Here is a 27786-nt window from a genome sequence, read left to right as displayed (position 1 = left end):
CAAATTCAATTTAGACTGACGCAACAAACTTGAGTGCCTACTGTGTGCCAGTGATACACAAATAAACAATCACCATTTCAACCTTTTATGAAGTCAATTTAGTAGAGGTGTCCAACGTATAAATAAAAACAATATATGCTGTGAAAAGTGCACTGAGACAAGTACGTGCAAGGCATAAAGGTGACACAGGAGGATGTTTTTAAATGTCTTTTGAGGAGAAATCAGGGGAAAATTTCTAAAGGAAGCACCCTAGGAGCAGAAGACAAAGCTGTGCAAAGGAACCACAAGTGGTTTGGCAATGCTGGATTAAAGTATCTTTGGTGGTCAACAGGGATGGAGACGACAACTGAGGGAGGGAGATGGGGTTAGAGAGCTATTTCCATGTCAGAACGTGACCACTCGCAGTTATGTCAAGCTTGCCCTGGTGGGTCTATAAGCTTTCCTCACCAAAACTGCAAGTAACATGAAAACCAATCTCAAAAACTTGATAGGTAATTTGCCTATGTCTGCCATACAGCTAATAATATTAGACAGCAATCATTAGTAGGAATAAAGACATGTCTCTTTGTTACACAGTACCATTTAATAATACGTATCGGTCACAAAAACATTGTAATTGGAACTCTTTGTTTTCAGGGAAAAACCTCTGTTGCCTGTTTTATTTGGAATATCCTTAGAGTATATATCAATGAACACATTTTCAAAACAGATGGATTACCCCCGCATCTAAATATTCCCAATAAGAGTTTATCTGACAGAGAAGCAAATGAAATAAATAAAAGAAGGAGGATGGAGAAGCAACACTTCTGTACTCCAGACCAGAGTAGTTGCTTTTTCCTCCCAAATTTTCATAGCAAAACTTCTGCTACTCTGTATACTGCCTTGCACTTTCTGCTACAACCAGCCTATGACCAACACAATTATATCATGTCCAGCAACCTAAAGGACTTCTGTGGCTGCTCGTGTAAATCCTTGGAAATTATCTGCATCTTCTGGACACTCCCCTTCACTTTACACGTATGTTCAAGTCTCAAAACAAAACCAAAAACTTCCACAGAATCAGTTCTCTTCAAATTACTGGGATCCTCTCTCCTCTCTTCACAATAAACTTCTAGAAAATGTTAGCAGCCTAGAGGCCTTAACGAATTTACCAAGCGATTCTCCTCCCTTTGGTACAAACAAGACTTTGCAGATAAAAATACATATACAAGTATATGTAGATAAACTGGCTGGTCCTTAGGCAAACACAAAATATTCCTATTCGCACGAACACGTGGCCCTTAGGTAAAGGGAGATTTCCAGTGCAGCATATATAATGATTGAAAGAATGGGTTCTGGAGTCAGCCTCCCTGGGTACTAGTTATGGGTTATCACTGACCAACTCTTACTTAACCTCCTGAGCTTCCATTTCGCCAACTGTAAAACAGGTTACAATGTTTCATCAAGTATGTCCCCACACATCGGCACAGAGTTAGCCTATCTAGTGACAGATCAATACGTTAGCTATTTCATCCCTAAAGACGGATGGTTTGGCAGCTATCTATTCCATCCAGCAAGCTAGTTACCTCTGTAAGTTCTCATCCCTCACCGTGCATCAAAATTACTTAGGGAGATTTTTTTTTTTCAATACACTACATTTAGGACCTATTTGGATTTGGTTTCGATTGGGCCGGGAATCGGAGTTCTTTCTAAAGCGCTCCGGTTGCTTATAACGTGCAGCCTGGATTGAGAACCACATAGAGGTCTCTGTATGCCCACCGATACACACACCGCCACACTGTTCGATATCTAACTGAATCAGCGCAGGCCCGCCCCCCAGCCCGAACGGACCAGGATCGCCTAGATGCTGTGACGACGAACTTAAAGGGCGGTGGGACTTACACCCACGTCCGCATACTGCTCACCGAGGATCAACTCCCACAAACTCCACCAGATGCGGCCTTGACACTCGGCGCGGTCCGGATCTGTCTGGGGCACACGCCCCCTCGCCCCTTTGGCGACGGCCCCCCGCGGGCTGCCGGCCCTCCAGACGCGTGCGTCACCACGCCCTCGCCTCCCGCGCCCCAGCCCCCTCCCGCCCACGGCACGTGACTCGACACGCGCCAGCTGCACGCGGGCTCCATCAAAACAAAAACAGAGAGGGCTGGCCGGCCGGGCAGCGGGGGCGCGCGGGGAGCGGGCGCGCCCCCGCCGCCACTGCCCGGCGCCGCCACTGCCCGGCGCCGCGACCGCGCCTCCGCCGCCCCCGGCGCCGCCGGCCGCGCGCCCCGGCCGGCCGGGGGCGGGAGGGCAGAGGGCGCCACCCTGTTTACAGCCGTCGCTCCGGGCCCGGGACCCCGCCCGGAAACGGTCTCCCGGGAAAAGGCCCTGGCGTGCGCACCCACCCGCGGACAGGGCGCCGGCCCTGCGTGGGAGGCTCCGGCCGCGGCTCGGAATAAAACCGTCGCCACGGCGCTGGGGTCGGGCCCGCGCGAGTCTCCGCTCCTCCTCGGCCTGCCGCCCACGGCTGCTTCGTGTCAGCCCCGGTCACGACTCTGCTACGCACTTCACCCCCATCTCTCAGCTCCGCCGCTTCCGCAGACCCTCCTCACGTGGCCGCCTCCTCCAGCCCCGGCACTCCCCCACGACTGGGCTGCGGACCCTGGCGCACTTCGGGACCCCGAGCTGCTCCCACCCCGAGGGACATCACCCCTCTCGGACCCCCCCAACCCACATCTTCCGCCCCGGGGGCGGGGGTAGCCACAAGCTGTCAGAAGCCTAGTTTTACACATGACGAAGCTCACCCCTCACCCTTATACATCTCCACTCACCCTTCAGCCTAGCTTCGAGCTGAATCAGATATTTAAAACGGGGTGGAGGGTGGTCTTGATTTTTCTCCCTAGTCGGAAAAAAAAAAAAAGACGCAGCTCTGACCATCCACTCGCTTTAAGACTCCCCACGTCTTCCCACCAAATGCAAGACTTGTAGAATACAAATGCCCACCACACACCTGCTACGCCACTCGCTCTCTGGAAACCTGGAGACCCACCCAGCCCGCCTTCTGGAACCTGCGCCGGGGGGGGGGGGGCGGGGGTGTGTTGGAAGCGACGCCGTCCAGTTCCCTAAAGTAAGAAGGAGTGAGAGGGGAATCAGGCACCCCGGCCCCGCCCGGGAGAGTGGTCCTCCGGTCCCCCAGCTCCAGAGCACAGCACTGCATCCTCCGTCCCTCTCGGCGGAACGAGGGAGGTGGCCAAAGGCCTGGGTGCCAGGGGCTGTTTTTGCCTTTAGAACCCAGACACCGCGTCCTCTACGAGCACTCCCCCCCACCCCGCCCCCCGCCGCCGCCGCCTTATTTCTGGTCGACAGCAAAGGTAGGGTAGGTGGGAGAAAGGAGCGAGTGCTCTCGAGGTTCGGGATGTTAGTCTCCGCGGAGTGAAGAGGTGGGATCTCGAAATGGAAACAGTCTCCCCCCTCCCTCCCCTCCTCCTCCTCTTCTGTTTACCTCAAGTTTGAATTTTATCTGCGCAACATTAGCTGGAATGCGGACATTGAAAAAAAAAAAAAAAACCACACACACACTCTCTCAAACCGGCAGCAGCTCCGGAGGAGCCATGTGGCATCAAGCCACCTCAAAGGGGAAAAAAGTGCTCTTAGCAACACAAACATGGCGAAATCGCCTCGGCATTCCCGGATAACGCCACAACCCCTACCTTCCCTCGCGCGACTCGCCAACATCCCGGCCGGGACCTGCGGCCCCTTCCGGGGAGAGGCGAGGGACCCCGGGGAGTCCCAGGGTGGGACCGCCGGGCGTGCGAAAGAGGAAATAACAGAGTCCACAGTGGAAATGTTTCTGCTGGACCATCGAACCCTCCGCCTCGCCAGCAGCGAGAGGATGCCTCGTTCACCTCGAGAGGTCCAAACGGAGAACAAAATTCCCATACCAAAGTCCTGCTGGGCCGGCTTTCCCCACCCTCCAGAACTTACCTTGGGGCTGAACACACGCTGCTGCTTAAATCCCTTTCTCTTTCCTTCCTCCGGAGCGAGACGCAAGGGGGGAAATGATGCGCATGTATATTTGTAGAACATATTCTTCTAGAATGCCCCTTTGATCATCACGAGGAGCGATGGAGGCTCCGGAGACAGGTGCAGTGCTGGCCGAGGCTGCCGGCTAAAAGTTGTTCTCTTTGCGGTGGGCAGCAGGGTCCCCGGGCCGGGGCTGGGGACCGGGTCTCCCTTCCCCCCCGGCGTCGCCCACTTCCCGCGGGCTGCTGCTGCGTGCAGCTCGGCTGCAGGGGAGGTGGCGTAGTTTCTCTTCCTCCCACCTCTTCTCACTCACTTGTTTTTGTAGCCGTGGGCTCCCCTAATGCTTTCCTCTCCACAATGTTGTTTCATTATATCATGTCCATCATGTGACACCGGAGAGGCCTCTCTATGGAAACTTAAAGGGCCTCCCACGTGACTGCAGCAGCAACAACAGCAGCGGCAGGACTGGCGGCAGCGGCCGCAACGTTTGTACCACCACCCACCGAGAGCCCCTCGCAGCATCCCGGAGGGGCTTCTGGCGCTGCAGAAGCCCAGATGAGTGAGCCACAGCATCCGGGAGCTGTGGCGTCTGTGCGTGCGTGTAGCCTTTTCTCATTACATAGGAAACCGAACAGAAGGAGCGTCCTTAAATCCTTTCCTACAGTCACAAAACCCACGCTCTGTTAAAATTACATTTCGTGGCTCCTACTTTATTTTCCCCAAGAGCAATGAGTTTTGTATCAGGTCCGATTAAATTTTACCAAGGAAAAAAGAAAAACTGGATTTGTCCCTCTGCGAGTTCAGCCTGCTGTTGAGTAGATCAGAAATGACAAAATAATAACAGAAATAGAATCAGGCATTTGATACATAATTACCATCACACCAGCTTTAAAGCTTTTCTGGAATTACATTCCTCCGGTAACTGTTGATGATGCTTGCAGGAGGCAAATGCAATGCAGTTTTTCTCTTCCGCAGCTATATTAGGGCTTTGTTGCTGACAACAGTAAAAACTTGTTTGTGTCAGGAAGTGAGGTACGACGATATGACCTGGAAGGTACAGACAAAACCACAGTGGCAGTTTTTGCATTACTTTTCTGACCACATTCTTTAAAATGGTGAGAAGCAGCTGATCTGCTGTAAAATGCGTAGTGTGTGTTTGGTGGGAAATCAAATAATCAGAAAAACACATTTTCCCCTTAATCATTGCGGACATGCTAGACACTAGAAATTACATATAGATTTACATATACATGCATATGTGTGTGTAGAGAAAAAGGAAAGTGTATGCCTTTTTATGACATTTTGAACCAATGATTTTGTCATCATTTCTAGCATTTAACTGAAGCATTTAACAAAAACTTTGCAAGACTTAAGTCCAGTGATGTGGAAACTGTAATATCAGCTTTGAGTGCCTTCAGTGTTATTGAATCACAACCCCCAATCCTAAATCTCTGCCTTAAAGATTGGGTGGACCATGAGATTTTATCCTGTAAATCTAAGCTAAACGGCTTTTTCTATGTTTTAGTTCATGCTTTTCCATTTGTAAGGAAAACTCCCTGTTGGTTTGGCAGAATTATGAAAAACTTTATAGGAAACTGAAGAATGGAACGGAAGATCATGCTTTCTTTTCGGCTTTGCCTTGACTGTATCTCTTTCCAGCTCATCAGTTTCCCTCATCAGCCATGATGCATGATCTCCACTACATCCTTTCTGATTCCTTAATATGTCCCCCAATATTTACCTTCCTATCTAAAGCCTAATTCTTCTATCCCTTTCCGCTTTTCTGCCTTTGCCTCCCAATTCAGTCCTGTGCTGCCTGGATACTTAGCTCAAGCCTCCCCATATATTCCCTCCCAATCCTCCTTCCCCAGCAGGTCCCCTCCTCCCCTTCCCTGCTCGCTCTCCCGTCTCGGCAACTCTACCTCCTTACCTCTCTTTGACCTCCTTTATTCTCCTTCACAGTCTGGCCCTCGACTGCTCGGCCTCTTCTTCCCCTTCTTTACCTGCAATGTCCTGCCTCAACTGGGGTCTCCTTCACACCCTTCTCTCTGGTCCCATCCCTGAGAACGCCGAACCCCAGCTTCCCTCAAGGGCTTGGCCTGGTCGGTTTCAGCCTGATTTTGTTCCCTTGCCCCTGAGCTGGGAAAAGAGTGTGTGGCGCAAAGTGGGGGCAAGAATCCCCCTCGGCGGTGGCCCCAGGCTGGTTCCCTCTCCGCCCCTCCCGAGTCCGGGTTGCGGCGCTTCCTGGGCGGATGGTTGGGACTTGCTGCGGCAGCTGCGGTTCTGCTGTGTCATGCAAGAAGGAGGCGGCGGCGGCGGCGGCCGGAGCTGGAGGGGGAGGAGGGGAGGAACCTGATCTCTCCAGCAGCGAAGGGCTGGAGGCAAACACCGAGTTCCCCCAGAGCCGCCCGGGAGCAGGGAGGGTTCCGCTACCCCGGGGAGCCCTCCCCGCGGGGCAGATGGTAAGTGGGGCGGCGCAGGTGGTCGCCTTGGGAAGGGAGTGCGCAGGGGGTTTAGGTGGGGAGGCGGGGAGAACTAGGAATCACCCCAGCCAAACTGAAGGAGTCCAGTGTCCAGATGAAAGGAACCCAGGCCACGATAAGGATGACCCGCGGCAATAGTTACCGTTCGAATAACGCCCCGCAGTTGACCCAGGCTACACAGAGGAGTTGTGCATCCTGAACTGAGGACCGAGCTAGAGGCAATGATTCAGAGTTAGAAAACCATCATCCCATCAGCCGTGGCGCTTTAGGGTACAGCTGGCTAGCAAAAGTCAACATACACCATATTCCTATAGCCTGGCTGAGCTTTACGGGTTGTCTTGTTCAACACTAGGAAAGGCTATGGAAACCTGCCCAACCTCACTTTAGCCACGAACATAATGCTCTTGGCCAGTGGCCTTGGACAAACAGCCTCTGGTGCAATTAAACAATCAATAGGAAAAATAGCTTCATTCCCTTCACCACCCTCCTTCCCCAAGCAGCTTCAACCAGGGTAATTTACTCTGCTTAAAGGAGAAAGAAAACTGCCTTACGTTCCCTCCGCCCACCCAGCCCCACCCCCGTCAGCCTCGGTCCTACCCAAACTGCCCACCCCACTATGCACTCCACTTTCAGACTGTGATTTATGTTGGTTAAGGGGACTGCCTTAAACTCTGAACAATTTCACCTCTGCACAATTTCACCTCTGCTGCTCTTTACCGAGAGGGGATTCAGAGATCTAGAACTGAAAGCAGTGAACAAGGGGACAGGCTGGGCATATAGGAACATTACTTCTTTTACCTGAGTGCAATTCTCAGGACAACTTTTTAAAAAATTATTATTCTTTTCCATTTTGCTCCTGGAAATTTCAAAGCACTTTCTGCAACAGCTTTTTTTTTTTTCTTCTTCTCTTTAATGTCAGTCATACATTAGCAGTAAGGGGTTGGCGGGATTAACTGAAAGGCTAATGACTGTCTCAAAAGCACATGCTGTTGCTAGGGAACTCAAGCTCATCCTGCTCTCTAATCACTAGCATGTTATGTGGAAATCAAACTTCTCAGGGTGTTATTAAAATGAATGGCATTTGGTTAAAGGCGTTCTCGCTTGTGTTGTAGCATCCTGGATTATTATCGATTGCCTCACACCCACATATCTTGTTTTCCTAATTTGATTTCTGTATGTGCGTCACTGCCAGGGACACGCAGACTAGACCAGTTAGGTTCACTTCCTGTTTCTCAGAACTGGTTTATATTTGGTCTCGTAGCTTTAGCTGGTAAAACATTATCAAACTGATCCTCTTGGAAAGAAATCTGTGCTTTCCGTGGAAACAAATTATCCCAATTAAATTCTAATTCCCATGGAAAACGTCATCATTTGAGGAATAAAGTAGACTGCCAGTTGCCATTTGAGAAAACCATTCTTGAAATGTAAAGCCTAGAAAAACCCATCATCTTTATTTCTCTTACCGAGAATCTTGATTCCTCAGCATTAGAACTAAAACAAACCCAATTTGAGAGGAGATTTAAGTATGATATTTATAAAATAAAGCTAAAAAAATACACATTGAAGCTGAGGAAATCATTTAGACTAAATAAGGCATAGAACTGAATAGAATCCAGGCCCCAGAAGCACAAATAAGCTTGGTTTAGCATTGGGGCACTCAGAGAACAGAGTGTGATTGCAAGGCTACACTACAAATAGGAGCCCATTTCTTTGTACTAATTGTCTCTTTTACCAATTCTCTTATGTTCCTGGATAAGACAGCCTTGCTTATTTTTCAGTTCCTTCCTCTTTATAACAAGGATATGACAAAGGCAATATCATAAAGATAAGCACTATGTAAATAGATAGGTTCCGATGTAGATAATTTGTTTAGATGGAAAATAATAGGGTATCTATGGCATTGAGGAAAGATCGGCCAACTGAAAGTTAGGAAATTCTATAGACTGGATGACCTTGGGTGAGCTATTACAGGTCTTCTCGTGTCTGTTACCTCATGGAAGCTTAACAAAAGTGCTGGGCTAAAGGATCTCTAAGATTCCTTCCATTTACAAAACTCTGTGATTATATTGAACTCACTACATAAAAATTTCAATTTTAGCTGAATTTTGCAATGTTAAATTTTCACACTGAAACTTTAATACCCATAGAGACCTTGGAGGAAATGATAATGGGAAATGGTTTGCTGTTGACACATCACTTTTTAGTGTCAGTTGCCAGACAAATAAAATCGACCCGACTCCCAATGTATTTACTCTCTGCTTGCTTTTCGGTGCTGTGGAAGTAACAGGATAAAAGATAGAAAGGATATAAAAGTGTATTGAAAGATCTTTCAGTCATTTTAGATATAGTTAACCCAAAGTACTTTGATGAGCAAAACGGTGGAATGATGAATAAGGGCTATTCAAGAAATACATGGTTAACTGAACCCTCATGGAGTTAGTAATCTATTTGCCTGTATTTTAATTAGTGATAGGCAAAAATGTAGCATGGATTCTTGAAATTTTCAGATTCAAGATGTTAAGAAGTAGGATAAAGAAATGTGAGATTTGTGCCAGAGAGAGAAGATCTGACTTTGAAACCCAACTCTTCCACTTTATTTATTCATTATTGAGTGCTTGCTGTGTGTCAGGTACTGAGCAAGGCACTGGGAATACAAAGATGAATAAGACAGTCTGCTCTGAAGGATCTTGTAGTTTAATGAGGAGACAGAGGAGTACATAGTTGATCACACAACAGTGAGATGCTAGCAACAGGGGAGCTCATTGGAAAGGTACTTAACCTTGACTGGGCATAGTCAGGGTCCCTAACCATAGAAGATGAATTCAGAGAGGAGTTCTGAAGCATAAGTAGAATAATCCAGACAAGTGAGAAAGTTAAAGAGAAATGTAGTCCAGGCGAAGAAAGTCCTATATGTAAAGTCCTGGGGGTAAAAAAGTGGGCCCATAGAGTTGAAGGTGAAGGACAGTGCCCAGCAAGTAGTAGCTTCTGTCTTGTGTGAATGCATGGTGGAACCCAGAAGGCTCAGCAAGGTCTTGTATTATGAAAAGTCTTTTATGTCTTCCTAAGAAGTTTCAACTTATCCTAAGGCCAGTGGAGAACTACTGATGAATTTTAAGGAGCATAGTGAAGCAATCAAATGTCCATTTTATAAAGATCACTCCAGTTTGGAGAATTTATTAGTGTGCGCAACACTCTAGTTAGGAGGCTGTTTCAGCATTATGGGGAAAGAAATGATGGACGTCTAAACTAAGGCAACAAGAATGGAAATGGAGAGAGGAGAAGGATTCAAGAAATATTAGGGACACAGAACCAACTGAATTTTATTATTGGTTATATCTGCAGAATTAAGGAATAGGAGGAGATTTATGGCTCAGGTAAATGGGAAGATGGTGTTACCATTCACTAGGTTGGGGACTTCAGGAGGAGATGTAGATTGAGGAGGGAAGGTAATTAGTTTAATTTGAAACATGTTGAGTTTGAAGTGTCCATGGGATATCAAAATGAAGCTTTCTACTATATAAATGCACAGGAGAGTCTAGAGCTCAGGAGAGAGATTTATGCTGGAATCATCAGAGTGAGTGACAGTCCATGGAGGTAGATGGAATCCCCAAGAGAAAAGGTATAGAGTAAGAAGAGAAAAGGACCTACTCTGGAACCTTATGAAAATGCAAACATTTAAAAGGTGAGGAAACAAAGATACAGGAAAGAACATCCAGAGATGTAGGAGGACCAGGAACAAGTAGTTTCAGAGAAGCCAAGGAGGAATTGTCAATACTATTAAATGCTAGAGAAAGGCCAAGAAAAATAGACTGAAATTCCTTGGTTTTAGCAGCAAGGTCAATGTTGTGTTTAGCAAGAAGGAGATTATTGGGATAATGGGGATAGTAACTAGATTGCAGTGGATTGAGGAATGGATAGGAGTAGAGGAGGTATATAGAGGAAGTTCTTCTGGATAAGAAGGACTAAAGTCCAAGTAGGGAAGGAAAATGAAAGTATTGGGAAGAGAAAATCATGATCTGTGAGGTTAAGGAGGCATAGGGGAAGAAAGAAATAATATAGTAATACAAAGTTCTGGATTCTTTTAGCCTTCTTCAAATTGAATGGCATCACCATCTACCATTTGCTCAAGCCAAAAAGCATGTAGATGTTCATGATTCTTCTCTTTTCCTCAGTTCTCATGTCTACTCCATGAAGAATTTAGGTCAACTTTAACCTTCAAAACATTTCCACAATCTGTCTCTTTCTATCTCCAGTGCCATCACCCTAATACAAACATCATCTTCTGGGCCCCTGTAATAGATTCTAATTGGTTTTCCTGTTTCCACTTTTGCCTCCTTTCTCCACAGCACAGCTAGAGTGACATAAATCATAAAAAATAAATCAGATCATATTGCTCCCATCTTAGAATCCTTCCATGCCTTCTGATTGCACTTTGAATAAAGTCCAGACTCCTTTGCTGGCCAGAAAGCCTTATGTGGCATCCCAGACCACCTCTTTAAACTTGTCTCCCACCACTCTCCCCTGGCTCCAGTTGCAGTCGTCTCTTTTCTATTCCTGAAACACATTGGATTTGCTCTTGTTTTTAAAGGACTTACCCTAGATATTTCCTTTTCCTGGAATACTCTTTTGATTATTCTGATCTCTTTTGAAATGTCACCTCCTCAAAGAGGCCCTTCCTGCCCCGCCTGCTGAAAGTATCCTTCCTTGCCCCTTCCTACAAATCTTATATATATTTTTCATAGTAGTAAAACTTTATGACTGTTTTTTTTATTGCTTATAAATGTGAACCCCTCTAAAATGTAAACCCCATGAGAATTCCTGGCACATGGTAGGCACTTAAAAATGTTCATTGGATGTTTGTAGAAAGCAAAAGAGAAGAGCAATTGATTTTTAGAAATCAGAGCTATCAAGGATCAGAGCCTGGTACGGCTGAAGAATGGCCAGTGATGATGGATTACAAGGCTTTCAAGGTTCCAGAAGTGGAAGAGTTATTAGCTGTGGGACCCTGGACATTCACATTCTCTGAGCTTTACTTTGTAGTTAATAATAATACATGCCTCACAGGGCTGTTAGGAAAATTAAATGAAATAATACAGGTATAGGTATAAGGCAGTCTTGTCAGTCTATTTTCAGGGAGTCTGGACTTCTGCAAATCGATTCATAACCTCTACATTGAGCTTTTCATGTGGGCTCCCCTATAATGGAGTTAACATTTGAGGATTACTTATTATTAGGGAAAATTTGACAAAATTGTGACTTTTTAAAATACTAGGATTCTGAAAGAATCTGGTAACTAGATTATTTAATAAGAAATCACAGCACTCCTACAAATCAATAAGAAAAACATCAAAAACTCTGGGAGATTGGGCAAAGGGTATGACAAATAGATAGCAGTTAAGGAAATACAAATGGGTCTTAAAAATATGCAAAAAATACCCACCCTTTCTCATAACAAGAGATACGCAAATTACAACTGCAATGAGATATACTTTTTACATATCGGGTTGACACAAATCAGAAAGTTTAATTAGCATACTTGGTTTGCCAGGCTGGGGAGCAGGCACTTTTTTACATTGTCAATAGCCTGAAAATTGGTACAGCTTCTGAGGAGGGCAACCTGGCAGTATTTATCAAATTTCTAAATGTACAAAGCCTTTGACCTAGAAACTCCATTTTTCTATATTTATCCAATAGATGTACTCACCCATATTGAAGAATGACTCTTCTAGTATCATCACTGAAGCATTATTTATGGTAGATAAAGACTGAAAACAACCTATGTGTCCATCAATAGAGAAATGGTTAAATAAATTATGGTACAGTTATACAAGTGAATGGTAGTCAGCTGCTAAATTTGTGAGGCAGTTCTAGGTGTTCTGATGTGAAAAGATCTTCATGATAAATTACTAAGTAAAAAAAAAGATTAGGATGAAGAATAACATGTGGATTTTGCTAGCATTGTGTTTCTTTCTAAGACTATTTACATTTTTGGTGTTTTTTTTTTTTTTTTTTTGCGGTACGCGGGCCGCTCACTGTTGTGGCCTCTCCCATTGCAGAGCACAGGCTCCGGACGCGCAGGCTCAGCGGCCATGGCTCACGGGCCTAGCCGCTGTGCGGCATGTGGGATCTTCCCGGACCGGGGCACGAACCCGTGTCCCCTGCATCGGCAGGCGGACTCTCAACCACTGTGCCACCAGGGAAGCCCACATTTTTGGTTTTTTGCCTGAAAAACATTAACTGTGAGAAGATAAAATAAAGCAGGGCAAGAATAGATGTGGAGAGACCAACTGGGAAGGTATTTCAGTGATTCATGTGAGAGATGATGGTTTCCTGGTCTAGGGTGGTAGCATGCTCAGGAAGAGAAATGATCAGAGTCAAGAGTTATTTTAAAGAACTTGACATTTCAATGGAAACGGTGAGTTATGGAGAAGGAGGTAATATCATGATTGACTTGAGATTTCTTCCAAGATCCGATGCATGAGCAGAGATGTCAATTACTGAGATGGAGAATCCTGGGATAGTATCAGAAACGCAGGGGAAGATCAGAAGTTCTGTCTCAGGGGAGATGCCTACTGCAGATCTGTGATATGGATTAGAAGCTCAGAAGAGTTGCTAGAACTGGATTTATAAATTTCAGAGAAGATTGCCTAAGGCGGGTAGACATAATCAAAAGAAAAGCAGTCCCACGACTAAACTCTGATCATTTAGAAATTGGATAGAAAGAAAAAAAAAAGAGCTGGCAATGGAGACCGAGAATCAGAAACTAGAAAAATAAAACCAGGAGACTACGGAGCCAAAGGAACCAAGAGAGGAATATATTAAGGAGGATCAACTCATGTTAAATGCTTCCAAAAAGTCCCGGAAGATCGTTTTAACTTGTTTCTTTCATAAACCCTAAGCTCCTTGAAAGTTGGGATTATTTGATTTATTTTTGTATCCTCAGGGCTTGTACTGTGCCTCACACATATAATCAATGATCAGTACATTTGTGTTAAATTGGATAGAGAGACAAAGATACAGAGAGAGAGAGAGAGACAGAAAGAGATACAAAAAGACAACAGAATGTGTCTTTGTGTCTCGAAAAATAAGTAAGGCATACTCCCTTGAACTGTACTGCAAACCAAACCTGATCTTAGGAAAAGTAAGAAGTTCTACTCCCTTGCTTTTACTCCTGAGCTAACACATTGATTGAGTGCTCAAAATCCCACATTGCTGGGATGTTAAGAGCCTCCTGAAAACATTTTGATAAGTAATATTCACCAGTGTCTCGTCATTCTGAGTCATTTTTGTCTTTATTTAGGTCCTGCATGATGACAAAAAGAGCAATTTGCTTTTCCTCACCTATGTGACTCCATCATACCACCTTGAAGCAGTTGATGGAGTCTGGAGAATCCATTTCGGGGCCACTACAGTTCTGTAATACACTGTAACCACTGATAAGGATGCCCAGCCCCAGTTTCCTATCAAAGAGAAAGATGACTTTGGGCAGGAAGAGACATATCACCTCTTAGAGAAACCACCAGCTTCTCAGTCTGTTATTGTTTTTGCAGAAAGGTGCTACCGCTATCAGGAGAGAATATAGAGGATACCAAAGGAGGAGAGGGTTTGACTTTGTCCTGAGAACATGGAAACCTTCTACACAGCAAAAGAGATGTCATGACTTTTGAGTCCAGTGTCCTTTAGTTAGAAACCAAAATAATAGATGTCGTTTAAACAATATTTAAAATATTATGACATCCTGTATTATTTAGTTAGACCAGAGGCTAGCAAATTTTTCTGTAAAAGGAAATATTTTAGGCTTTGTGGGCCACACAGTCTCTGTCCCAACTACTCAGCTCTGCCATGGTAGTGCTAAAGCAGCCATAGACAATAAGTAAACGAATGACCTTGGCTATGTTTCCAATTAAACTTTATTTATGGAAAATGAGATGTGCATTTCATATAATTTTCACATGTCATGAAGGATCATTCTTCTTTTGATCATTTTCAGCTACTTAACAATATGAAAACCATTTTTAGCTCACAGGCCAGGTGAAAACAGGGGTGGGCTGTATTTGGCCCACGGACACTAGTTTGGCAACCTCTGATTCAGACAAACAAGAAGATCATGTCGTGAGAAAGATTTTCAGATTCAGAGTTCTGGAGAAAATAATCTGTTTCATATATACCCTTTACTTTAACTTCTCAAATTTATTTGAACGTATAAACACATTTGCCTACATCTGACTTAGTTGGGAATAAAGTATGTCTCCTCAGTTCAGTATTCATTTAACACTTGGCCCCTTCTCATCCATGTAATGATTCAACGTGCATGAATGTAGTGTTTCTATAGAGTAAACTGAAGAATTCTTACCGCTTGACTATGTAAATACCCAAACCAAGAGAGGATATAGTCATTCTAATCACATTTTTTAACTGTATTAATTCATTCAGTAAGTACTTACTTTTTTTTAACATCTTTATTGGAGTATAATTGCTTTACAGTGTTGTGTTAGTTTCTGCTATATAACAAAGTGAATCACCTATATGCGTATGTATATCCCCATATGCCCTCCCTCTTATATCTTCCTCCCACCCTCCTTCTCCCACCACTCTAGGTGGTCGCAAAGCACGGAGCTGATCTCCCTGTGCTATGCAGCTGCTTCCCACTAGCTATCTGTTTTACATTTGGTAGTGTATATATGTCCATGCAACTCTCTCACTTCTTCCCAGCTTACCCTTCCCCCTCCCCATGTCCTCAAGTCCATTCTCTACGCCTGTGTCTTTATTCCTGTCCTGCCCCTAGGTTCATCAGAACCTTTTTTTATTTAGATTCCATATATATATGTTAGCATACGTTATTTGTTTTTCTCTTTCTGACTTACTTCACTCTGTATGACAGACTCTAGGTCCATCCACCTCACTACAAATAACTCAATTTCATTTCTTTTTATGACTGAGTAATATTCCATTGTATATATGTGCCACATCTTCTTTATCCATTCATCTGTCGATGGACACTTAGGTTGTTTCCATGTCCTGGCTATCGTAAATAGTGCTGCAATGCATATTGTGGTATATGACTCTTTTTGAATTATGTTTTTCTCAGGGTATATGCCCAGTACTGGGATTGCTGGTTCATATGCTGGTTCTATTTTTAGTTATTTAAGGAACCTCCATACTGTTCTCCATAGTCACTGTACCAAATTACATTCCCACCAACAGTGCAAGAGGGTTCCCTCTTCTCCACACCCTTTCCAGCATTTATTGTTTGTAGAATTTTTGACGATGGCCATTCTGACTAGTGTGAGGTGATATCTCATTGTAGTTTTGATTTGCATTTCTCTAACGATTAGTGATGTTGAGCATCTTTTCATGTGTTTGTTGGCAATCTGTATATCTTCTTTGGAGAAATGTCTATTTACGTCTTCTGCCCATTTTTGGATTGGGTTGTTTGTTTTTTTGATATTGAGCTGCATGAGCTGCTTGTATATTTTGGAGATTAATCCTTTGTCAGTTGCTTCGTTTGCAAATATTTTCTCCCATTCTGAGGGTTGTCATTTTGTCTTGTTTATGGTTTCCTTTGCTGTGCAAAAGCTTTTAAGTTTCATTAGGTCCCATTTGTTTATTTTTGCTTTTATTTCCATTTCTCTAGGAGGTGGGTCAAAAAGGAGCTTGCTGTGATTTGTGTCAAACAGTGTTCCGCCTATGTTTTCCTCTAAGAGTTTTATAGTGTCTGGCCTTACATTTAGGTCTTTAATCCATATTTTTGTGTACAGTGTTAGGGAGTGTTCTAATTTCATTCTTTTACATGTAGCTGTCCAGTTTTCCCAGCACCACTTATTGAAGAGGCTGTCTTTTCTCCATTGTATATTCTTGCCTCCTTTGTCAAAGATAAGGTGACCGTATGTGCATGGATTTGTCTCTGGGCTTTCCATCCTGTTCCATTGATCTATATTTCTGGTTTTGTGCCAGTACGATACTGTCTTGATTACTGTAGCTTTATAGTATAGTCTGAAGTCCAGGAGCCTGATTTCTCCAGCTCCATTTTTCTTTCTCAAGATTGTTTTGGCTATTTGGGGTCTTTTGTGTTTCCATACAAATTGTGAAATTTTTTTGTTCTAGTTCTGTGAAAAATGCCATTGGTAGTTTGATAGGGATTGCATTGAATCTGTAGATTGCTTTGGGTAGTATAGTCATTTTCACAATGTTGATTTTTCCAATCCAAGGATACAGTATATCTCTCCATCTGTTTGTATCATCTTTAATTTCTTTCATCAGTGTCTTATAGTTTTCTGCATACAGGTTTTTTGTCTCCTTAGGTAGGTTTATTCCTAGGTATTTTATTCTTTTTGTTCCAATGGTAAATGGGAGTGTTTCCTTAATTTCTCTTTCAGATTTTTCATCATTAGTGTGTAGGAATACAAGAGATTTCTGTGCATTAACTTTGTATCCTGCTACTTTACCAAATTCATTGATTAGCTCTAGTAGTTTTCTGGTAGCATCTTTAGGATTCTCTATGTATAGTATCATGTCATCTGCAAACAGTGACAGTTTTACTTCTTTTCCGATTTGGATTCCTTTTATATCTTTTTCTTCTCTGATTGCTGTGGCTAAAACTTCCAAAACTATGTTGAATAACAGTGGTGAGAGTGGGCAGCCTTGTCTTGTTCCTGATCTTAGTGGAAATGGTTTCAGTTTTTCACCATTGAGAACAATGTTGGCTGTGGGTTTGTCATATATGGCCTTTATTATGTTGAGGTAAGTTCCCTCTATGCCCACTTTCTGGAGAGTTTTTATCATAAATGGGTGTTGAATTTTTTCAAAAGATTTTTCTGCATCTATTGAGATTATCATACGGTTTTTCTCCTCCAATTTGTTAATATGGTGTATCACATTGATTGATTTGCGTATACTGAAGAATCCTTGCATTCCTGGGATAAACCCCACTTGATCATGGTGTATGATCCTTTTAATGTGCTGCTGGATTCTGTTTGCTAGTATTTTGTTGAGGACTTTTGCATCTATGTTCATCAGAGATATTGGCCTATAGTTTTTGCAACATCTTTGTCTGGTTTTGGTATCAGGGTGATGGTGGCCTTGTAGAATGAGTTTGGGAGTGTTCCTCCCTCTGCTATATTTTGGAAGAGTTTGAGAAGGATAGGCATTAGCGCTTCTCTAAATGTTTGATAGAATTCGCCTGTGAAGCTATCTGGTCCTGGGCTTTTGTTTGTTGGAAGATTTTTAATCAGTTTCAATTTCAGTGCTTGTGATTGGTCTTTATATTTTCTATAGCTTCCTGGTTCCGTCTCAGAACGTTGTGCTTTTCTAAGAATTTGTCCATTTCTTCCAGTTGTCCATTTTATTGGCATATAGTTCCTTGTAGTAATCTCTCATGATCCTTTGTGCTTCTGCTGTGTCAGTTGTTAGTCCTCCTTTTTCATTTCATTCTGTTGATTTGAGTTTTCTCCCTTTTTTCTTGATGAGTCTGGCTACTGGTTTATCAATTTTGTTTATCTTCTCAAAGAACCAGCTTTTACTTTTATAGATCTTTGCTATTGTTTCCTTCCTTTCTTTTTCATTTATTTCTTATCTGATCTTTATGATTTCTTTCCTTCTGCTAACTTTGGGGTTTCTTTGTTCTTCTTTCTCTAATTTTGGGTTATCATGTTTTCATTGTCATTTGTCTCTAGATATTTTTTGATTTCCTCTTTGATTTCTTCAGTGATTTCTTGGTTATTTAGTAGTGTACTGTTTAGCCCCCACTTGTTTGTATTTTTTACAGTTTTTTTCCTGTAATTAATATCTAGTCTGGTAGCGTTGTGGTCAGAAAAGATACTTGATACGATTTCCATTTTCTTAAACTTACCAAGGCTTGATTTGGGACCCAAGATATGATCTATCCTGGAGAATGTTCCATGAGCACTTGAGAAGAAAGTGTATTCTGTTGTTTTGGGATGGAATGTCCTATAAATATCAACTAAGTCCATCTTGTTTAATGTGTCATTTAAAGCTTGTGTTTCCTTATTTATTTTCATTTCAGATGATCTGTCCATTGGTGAAAGTGGGGTGTTGAAGTTCTCTACTATTATTGTGTTACTGTCTATTTCCCCTTTTATGGATGTTAGCATTTGCCTTATATATTGAGGTACTCCTATGTTGGGTGCATAAATATTTACAGTTGTTATATCTTCTTCTTGGATTGATCCCTTGATCATTATGTAGTGTCCTTCTTTGTCTCTTGTAATAGTCTTTATTTTAAAGTCTATTTTGTCTGATATGAGAATTGCTCCTCCAGCTTTCTTTTGATTTCCATTTGCATGGAATATCTTTTTCCATCTTTCAGTCTGTATGTGTCCCTATGTCTAAAGTGGGTCTCTTGTAGACAGCATATATTCGGGTCTTGTTGTTGTATCCATTCAGCCAGTCTATGTCTTTTGGTTGGAGCATTTAATCCATTTACATTGAAGGTAATTATTGATATGTGTGTTCCTATTACCATTTTCTTAATTGTTTTGAGTTTGTTTTTTGTAGGTCTTTTCCTTGTCTTGTGTTTCCTGCCTAGAGAAGTTCCTTTAGCATTTGTTATAAAGCTGGTTTGGTGATGCTGAATTCTCTTAACTTTTCCTTATCTGTAAAGGTTTTAATTTCTCCCTCAAATCTGAATGAGATCCTTGCTGGGTAGAGTAATCTTGGTTGTAGGTTTTTCCATTTCATCACTTTAAATATGTCCTGCCACTCCCTTCTGGCTTGCAGATTTCCTGCTGAAAAATCAGCTGTTAACCTTATGGGGATTCCCTTGTATGTTATTTGTTGCTTTTCCCTTGCTGCTTTTAATATTTTTTCTTTGTATTTAATTTTTGATAGTTTGATTAATATGTGTCTTGGTGTGTTTCTCTTTGGGTTTTTCCTGTATGGAACTCTCTGTGTTTCCTGGACTTGATTGACTATTTCCTTTCCCACTTTAGGGAAGTTTTCGACTATAATCTTTTCAAATATTTTCTCAGACCCTTTCTTTTTCTCTTCTTCTGGAACCCCTATAATTCGAATGTTGGTGCATTTAATGTTATCCCAGAGGTCTCTGAGACTGTCCTCAATTCTTTTCATTCCTTTTTTTTTTTATTCTGCTCCCTGGCAGTTATTTCCACCATTTTATCTTCCAGCTCACTTATCCGTTCTTCTTCCTCAGTTATTCTGTTACTGATTCCCTCTAGAGTATTTTTAATTTCAGTAATTATGTTCTTCATCACTGTTTGCTCTTTAGTGCTTCTAGGTCCGTGTTAAATGTTTCTTGTATTTTCTCCATTCTGTTTCTGAGATTTTGGATCATCTTTACTCTCATTACTCTGAATTCTTTTTCAAGTTGGTTGCCTATTTCATCTTCATTTGTTTGGTCTTGTAGTTTTTTACCTTGCTCCTTCGTCTGTAATATATTTTTTGTCGCTTCTTTTTTTTTTTTTTTTTTTTGGATGGGTGGTGCTGTATTCCTGTCTTACTGGTTGTTTGGCCTGAGACGTCCAGCACTGGAGTTTGCAGGCAGTTGGGTAGACCTGGGTCTTGGTGCTGAGATGAGGACCTCCAGGAAACCTCACTCTGATTGATATTCCCTGGGGTCTGAGGTTCTGTGTTAATCCAACAGTTTGGACTCAGAGCTCCCACCACAGGAGCTCGGGCCCAACCTCTGGCCTGGGAACCAAGATCCCACAAGCTTTGTGGTGTGGTTAAAAAAAAAAGAAAGAAAGAAAAAAAGGAGCAGTATAATATCAAAGAATAAAAAATATTTTATGAAAAATAAAACTATATTTGAAACAACTGCAACAAGGTAAAATAAAATCACAACAGAAAAAAGAAAAAAAAGGTGGGGGGGGGGAAACAGACCAAAAGGAGAGATCACTAACAAAGTATAAAGAATAAAATAAAATTAGAAAAATAAAAGCTTTATCAGGAAAAATAAAAATATAAAAGAATCAACAACAATGAATCAACAAGGTAAAACAGAACCTAATCTAAAAGAGGAAAAACGAAAAGGAAAAAAAAAAAGCCTTGGCTATGGGGGTGGAGTTTAGGTGGGGGGTGGAACTTAGGCAGGGGCGAGGTTTAGGATGGGGCAGGACCTGGGGGGGTGACGTTTGAGCATGGGGCAGGGCCTCTGCTTAGGACTGGCCCAAAGGGGAGAGGCAGCATGTTGAAAGGAGGGCCTGTGGAGTGTGGAGTTCCGGAGTTTGGAGATAGGGCCCTGTGTGTGGGTGTGTGGGTAGGGTTTAGGCCCAGTGCATTGGAGGGGGTCTCCGAGTGTAGAGGTGGGGCCCTGGGTGGGTTTGCAGGGGCAGGGCTTGAGCTCTGTGCTGCAGGAGGGAGGCTCCGAGGGCAGAGGATTAGGCCTTGGAGCCGGACAGGCTCCCCAGTGCCTAAGTGGACAGTGAAAGCGCTGGCCCCATTTCCTTCTGTTCCTTTGTGCCCCCCCACCATCTCCCCCAGGGTCTCCCCCATCCCTGCTGGACCCCTAGCCACTGGACCCCTAACCATGGGTGGGTCCCGCTGGGTGCAGGAACTCCTTCCCTCCCCTAGCCACCCCTTAGGGGTGCCGGTCCCGGAGGTCCAGCCTTTACTTTTGCTCCCCCTTCTCTCCCTCCCACTCCCCTCAGGACCCACATGGCTGGAGGGGGTGGGCAGAGGATCAGGCCGGGGATCTCAACAGGTTCCTGGGGGTCCAAGTGGGTAGGGGAAACCTGGCCACGCTCCCTTTTGATCCTCTGCCCTCCCAATGGTTCCCCAGTTTCTCCCCTCAGGCGTGGGATCCCTTCCCCTCCACTAGCCGCCCCTCAGGCGTGCCAGTCCCGTCCCGCCTCCACTTCTCCCCCTTCACTCCCCCCACACCCCACATCCTACCTGGTCTCTGGGGGCTCCTCCTGTCCCCTTAGGTGTCCATGGTCCCCCACTGGTGCCTGGTAGGTGCCCTAGTTGTGAGGAGATGCGAATTCCGGGTCCTCTTAGTACACCATCTTGACTCCACCTCTCAGTAAGTACTTATTAATAATCATTTTTACATAGTGCAGTACTGAGTGTTAGAGATAAAAGAGGTTAGAAGATAGATAGATAGATAGATAGATAGATGAAAAATCTAGTGGCTGATAGGTGTCAGTGAGAATTGTTTGACAGTAATTGTATTACAGTATAAATGTAGTCATTTAAGCCACAGATAGGTAGTTAGACAAAACTAAATTTAAATCCGAGCTCTTTTGTTTCCCTGATGTGTGACCTTGAGCTGATTGCATAAACCATATAAGTTTCAGTTTCCTCTTTTTAAAATGGGCATAATAATACCCACCTCCCAAGGAGGAGCTGTGGGAATTAAATAAGACATAGTGTATGTAAATCAGCTAGCATGGTACCTGTACATGATAGGTAATCAGTAAACAATAGCTGTTGTATTACACCAATATGAAGGTACGTAATTTCTTCCAAAGAAGCACACAAAGGCAAAGCAGAGTAGCCCTGTGAGTCAAGAACTTACGAATACAAGTGAAAACCCACAAACCTGAAGGTTGATGCCTGGTAGAGAAGATTTGGGTGAAAATAAAAGCAGAAGTGACATTGTCACAGGAACTTACAATAAGGCAGCTGGCTAGTTGTCTTGCCTTTGCGAGTTGCTGGATTGTCTAAGGAGCTCTGCCTATAGGTCTAATTCTCCAAGTTCCCCAAGACTTAAATGCCAGTTTTGACTAGGGAGAAAGTGTGTCATCAGTATCAGCCCCAGCGTCGTGCTTCCTTCTCGCCAGGTCAGCTGTGAGCTTTGGATATCTGCAGGTCCCTCCTATTATGCCTCCCACTCCATGTTTGTCCAATTCTGGGCTTCCACCTTAACCTCCACACCTTCAGTCTCTGCTCATTCTGCCTTGCATCCAGGCTTCCTGTAGATTTGGGACACTCTCTTGAACCCTGGTCTTTTTGACCATGATTCTGATGTCTTGTTTAATACAGAGGGCTGTATTAAATACAGAATACAGAGGGCTGTATTCTGCTGTTCACACCCCTGCCGTGATCTCCTTAAACTATGATACACCCGTGCCTCAGCCTTCATGCTGGACTTCTTAGTATTAATAGCTTCTTGAACTTCACCTTGGTAGGAGACATCAGGTCTTGAACAGCCCAGCTGCCCTAATCCAAGCCGGCTTCTGTATTCACAGCCCATGCCCTGAGGAGAGCTCTCCACTCCCTTCGGGGCTCATGCTGTCTCTCCCCTGGCCATGTATTGTCAGCTAGTTCTAGCATGCTTTGTGATCCTGTTATGGCCACATCAATAATGCTTTCCCAATACAAATGACAGAATTAATAGCACAGGGCCACAATGTAGGGGTAATGGAGAACTTCAACATCTACTGACAAGCTCATTCTGCTGAAAAGTGAATGTCAAAGTTGGCATGACTTAAATTTAAACTAATTGCTTATTGAAAAGGTACTATTCTATGCTTAATTCTAACCAGCTAAGAAGAATGTGTTGGTGAAGTGGAAGTGACAGACAACTTAAAGTGACCACAGTATCCTTGAATTTGTAGTAGCCAGAGAAGGCAATTCTTCACTTGCTAACCGGATACAAAGAAAACTTGAGCAAGTTAAGAGAATATATGGACATAAGGCTCTATCTGGCCAGGAACTAGGAAAGAAAGCTCAAGAGGAGTAAAGTGACTTGAAATTTAAATTCTTATGAAGCCAGTGATTTCAATAAAGAAAAGGGAGCATCTAAAAAAGATCAATGTGGCTGCTCAAGAAGTGTTCTGATTAGCTTGTATTTTTAAAGGACATGTACACAAATAGATAGCAGGAGGGGGAGGCCTCACTCTAAAGAAGGACTCAGACCTGTGAAAATAATGCCAGAGGACTTAAAGTCCAGAGAAAACTAGACTCTGGGAAAAGTACTGAAGACAATTTCTGTTTGTTTTTTGCTTATGGATATAGTAAGAATAATAATAAAGAAGGGGTAGCACAACCCAGCTACTGAATGGGGCAGACTGTCTGATGTTAATAGGTAGCTAAAAACCAAAATCATTCAATTATAGCATTTACTAGATGCTAAGGTACAAGGCTTTTCCCACACATTTTTAATAATTCTAAAATCAGAAAGTGTCTTCAATAGATGTATTTAACGTGGTAGTGTTTTGTGGGGAAGGCTCTAAAAACAGTAAGTGATGGTGTATCATACAAGGAGTTGAAGAATAGAAGAGCAGCAAGTACTAGAGACAGGACTGAGACAAGAGAGGAAAACTGTGGTCAAAACCTCTAAGAAAGGGTAAAAAGAGACTTCTCTGGGCCCACAGAAGCCACGTCACTGTACAGGTATGTCACAGGGGCAGGGAGAATGATGTCTTTGTCAGTTGGAGCTGCTATAACCAATACCATAGACTGGGTGACTTGTACAAAAAGCATTTATTTCTCTGTTCTGAAGGCTAGTAAGTCCAAGCTCAAGGTGCCAGCAGATTTGGTATCTGATGCAGATGAGCACCTTCTTGTATCCACACAGAGAGAGAGATCATCTCTCCTTATAAGGGCGCTAATCCCATTCATGGGGTCAGATAATGGCTTGCCCTGGGCAGGACATTTTGAACTGTGCCTGGCACACAGCACATGAGTACTATTGTGTCCTGCCTCTTCTGAATCCCTGCTGTAGTCGACATAAAGCCCCAGTGCTCCAAAGTCCAACTTAGTTAGCTATAGTTAGCCCTTGGAGGGCTCCTCTAAGAAGATATTTAGGTCAAGATATAGGTCTCAGGTCACAAACCAGGAAAAGACATTGCAAAGTGGTATAAGACTTCTAGATTACAAAAAAAAAAAAAAAAAAAGACAGGAATGGTCCAAATAAGTAACCAGAAAACAAAGTAGCCAGGAGACAGAGACTTTGCCAGAATGAATTCAGGGGAGAATTGGAGCTATGGTCTTATTTCTTCTACTAAGTCTATGTAACCTGTTTAAAAGAAGGAATTCAGAGAACCCATAGATTAGTTGGCCATGGAGGAAATTGTCCCAGTCACATACGATTAGACTTTTAGAAACTGTGATGTGCCCAGGTGGTCCCTATGCAACTGGAATGTAAGGGGTTTAGTACCTAAGGAAGGGACCATGTCCTTTCATGATTTTAACTCTAGTTTCTATTGCATTAATGGTGGTAGAACAAATGTTTTCAAATGGCAGAGGATTTGTCGTTTTCTATCAAAAGCAATGATCTTGATACTTAAAGATGTAGTCCTTACCTTAGTTGTCTTCTCGCATGAATCCCTCTTTCTCAGCTGCCCTTTCTGTAGGACATCCATGTAGTTTTGAGAAAGCTGACTCCACCTTTATCACCAGAAGATAGCGCATGTGGTCCAGACTAAGTCAATGAGTGAATTTCATCCCCTTGGCCCCAGTGACCACTTCATGTATGGGCATGTAACCTAAGTCAGTCCAATCAACGAAAGAGAATGTCAGGATTTTTGTGCTAAGGCAAAGACACTTTCCTCTAGAAGTGAATGCAGAAGCATGTAACCTGGGAGTTCTTGGACACCATCTAGGGACCAGGAGGGGAGAGTCTCTTGGGAGAGTCTACTGAGAATGGAGCTGTCACCAGGGACTAAAGCAAAGAAATGAAGAGGGAACCATCAGGTCCTCTCCACATTGTGTGAGCCACCTAACCATACATGGCCCTGAAGCCTTTGAACTTTTCTACTAACAGGAGGCAATAAATTAAATATTTTGTTTAAGCCAATTTGACTTAGATTTCTCTTTCTTGAAACCAAAGCATCATCTCTGATTCAAAAGGATAGAACAAACATGATTAAGAAGGAATGGGGGACTTCCCTCGTGGTGCAGTGGTTAAGAATCCGCCTGCCAGGGCTTCCCTGGTGGCGCAGTGGTTGAGAGTCCGCCTGCCGATGCAGGGGACACAGGTTCATGCCCCAGTCCGGGAGGACCCCACATGCCATGGAGCGGCTGGGCCTGTGAGCCATGGCTGCTGAGCCTGTGCATCCAGAGCCTATGCTCTGCAACGGGAGAGGCCGCAAGAGTGAGAGGCCCGCGTACCGCAAAAAAAAAAAAAGAATCCGCCTGCCAATGCAGGGGACACGAGTTCAAGCCCTGGTCCGGGAGAATCCCACATACCACGGAGCAACTAAGCCCGTGTGCCACAACTACTGAGCCTGTGCTCTAGAGCCCACAAGTCACAACTACGGAGCCCGAGTGCCACAACTACTGAAGCCTGCACGCCTACAGCCGGTGCTCCACAACAAAGAGAAGCCACCGCAATGAGAAGCCTGTGCACAGCAACAAAGAGTAGCCCCTGCTCTCTGCAACTAGAGAAAGCCCACGCACAGCAACAAAGAGTAGCCCCCGCTCTCCACAACTAGAGAAAGCCTGTGCGCAGCAACGAAGACCCACTGCAGCCAAAAATAAATAAATAAATAAATGAAATTTATAAGGAATAAAAAAGAAGGAATGGAATAAATTTCCAATGGATTAAAGAGTTAAATATGAAAAATGACCCATACAAGAGAAGTGATATGTCTTGAAAAGATGAAAGTAGTGTAAGCATTTCTTGACCTTAGAGTGGTAAAAATCTGAGTGAAAAAATAAAGGTTTATGATTTGTAAAAGAAAAACATTTATAGATTTGACTACTTAAAACTTTTTAGTTTATGTAGATGAAACAGTACCACAAACAAAATTAAAATATAAATGAGAGCTAGAACTTTTGCAACTAGATATATATGTGACAAAGGGTAGTGTCCTTAATATATAAAGAGCTCTTACTAATTTATAAGAATAATACAACATTTCAAAAGAAGTGTGGGTAAAGAACACGAAAGCCATGTGGGTAAAGAACATGAAAAGGCAAAAAGAAAAAAAGGAATTCGATTGGTCCAGTCTTAGTAGTAATTAAAGGCAGACTGGAATGGATCAAGTGAAGACTCCATAAGTAGAAATATAAAGTAAAACCAGATGTCTTTGTACCTAACAAACTGTCAAGAACTTTAAAATGATAACTTCCATGAATAAAGATTCAGGGAAATAAACACACTTATACAATATACATGCTTATACAATATGGGGCATGTAAATTGGTTCAAGCATTCTAGAGAGCAATTTGGCATTGTGTATAAAAAAATTTTAATGTGTGCAAACTGTTTAACACGGTAATTTCATTTTTAAGACTTCATCCTAAGAAAATAACCAGAAACACTCACAAAATTTAATGTAGAAGAATATTTAGTAGAGCACGCCTTCTTTATAATAGTGAACACTTGGAGATAACCTAAGGGTCCAAAAAGAAGTATTCTATAAATTGTAATATATTCCTTTGATGAAATCTATGCATCCAGTAAAAAGAAGATTATGGAAGATGTCATGATATCAGAAAATGTTGGTAATTTATTTTTAAGTATATCTGCTCAGAAAAGAAGACTGGATGGATACCCAGAAAAATATTGTTAGTGGTAATATCTCAGTAGTGGACTTACAATTGATTTTCTTCTTCATGAGTTTTGAATATGTTAAATCCACTTCAGTAAGTGACCATGTCGTGAATATCTTTTTAGGCACTGAAATGCCAAGCCCAATGCTCTAGACAGAGCAGGCACTCAACAAATATATGGTGAACTGTTCAGGATGATCAATTGCTAGTTAAAAATGCAACAAGGTTGTCTTGTGGGGTAGTGAGCTCACAAGAGTTGTTTAAGCAGAAACTAGCTGGCTGTCTATTATACTAAAGACTTCCATTTCATAAAAAAAATTTCTGTACCTTGCCCAACTCCATTTTCTTCCCAGCCATTACCTGCTTCCCTTACAGCCAAACTTCCAAGAGAAGTCTTCACTTGATCCGTTCCAGTCTGCCTTCTAATGCTGTAGAAACTGTGTTCATCAGATCTAATTACCAAACCTTATCACTCATCCTACCCCAGAGAGAACTGTTGATCATTTCCTCTTTGAAGGTCTCTTCTCCCTTTACTTGCAGACCTCTGTCCCATTCTTATGCTATCTCTCTGCTCCTTCCCAGTCTCCTCCCCTGGCTCCTCTTCCTCTGACAGCTGCCTGCATGCTTTTTTTTTTCAAGGTCTTGGCACTCTTCTCACTGTATGCCCTCCTCAGGGTATCCCATCCATTCTGAGGACTTAACTACCAGTGGACACTGACTTCTGAACCTATATATTCAGTCCAAACTTCTCTCCCGATCTGCAGATGTGTCTTTCATTTGCCATTGGATGTCCTATAATCACTGCAAATTTAATATGCTACTCATCCTCCTCCCCCCACCTTCTTGCTCTCCTTCTCTTATTTAGCTTAGTTAATATCATTAC

General features: G+C 43.1%; 1 protein-coding gene across 3 annotated transcripts in view; it reads left to right on the top strand.

Annotated features, from left to right (window-relative positions):
- Positions 1–6378: 6378 nt before the first annotated feature.
- MKLN1 (muskelin 1) overlaps positions 6379–27786 on the top strand; it is a gene marked incomplete at its 5' end in the record, with an annotated part of 355190 nt that continues 333782 nt past the window's right edge. Inside the window, one exon of one of the 3 annotated variants that reach the window (XM_082661471.1) lies at positions 6379–6464. The remainder of the gene's footprint in view (positions 6465–27786) is intronic. The other 2 variants (XM_082661472.1, XM_082661473.1) reach the window with 2 other exon arrangements.

The sequence above is a fragment of the Grampus griseus genome, assembly GCF_964374135.1.
Source record: "Grampus griseus genome assembly, chromosome: 9".
Lineage (NCBI taxonomy): Eukaryota > Metazoa > Chordata > Mammalia > Artiodactyla > Delphinidae > Grampus > Grampus griseus.
This window is presented reverse-complemented; position numbering and strand designations above follow the sequence as displayed.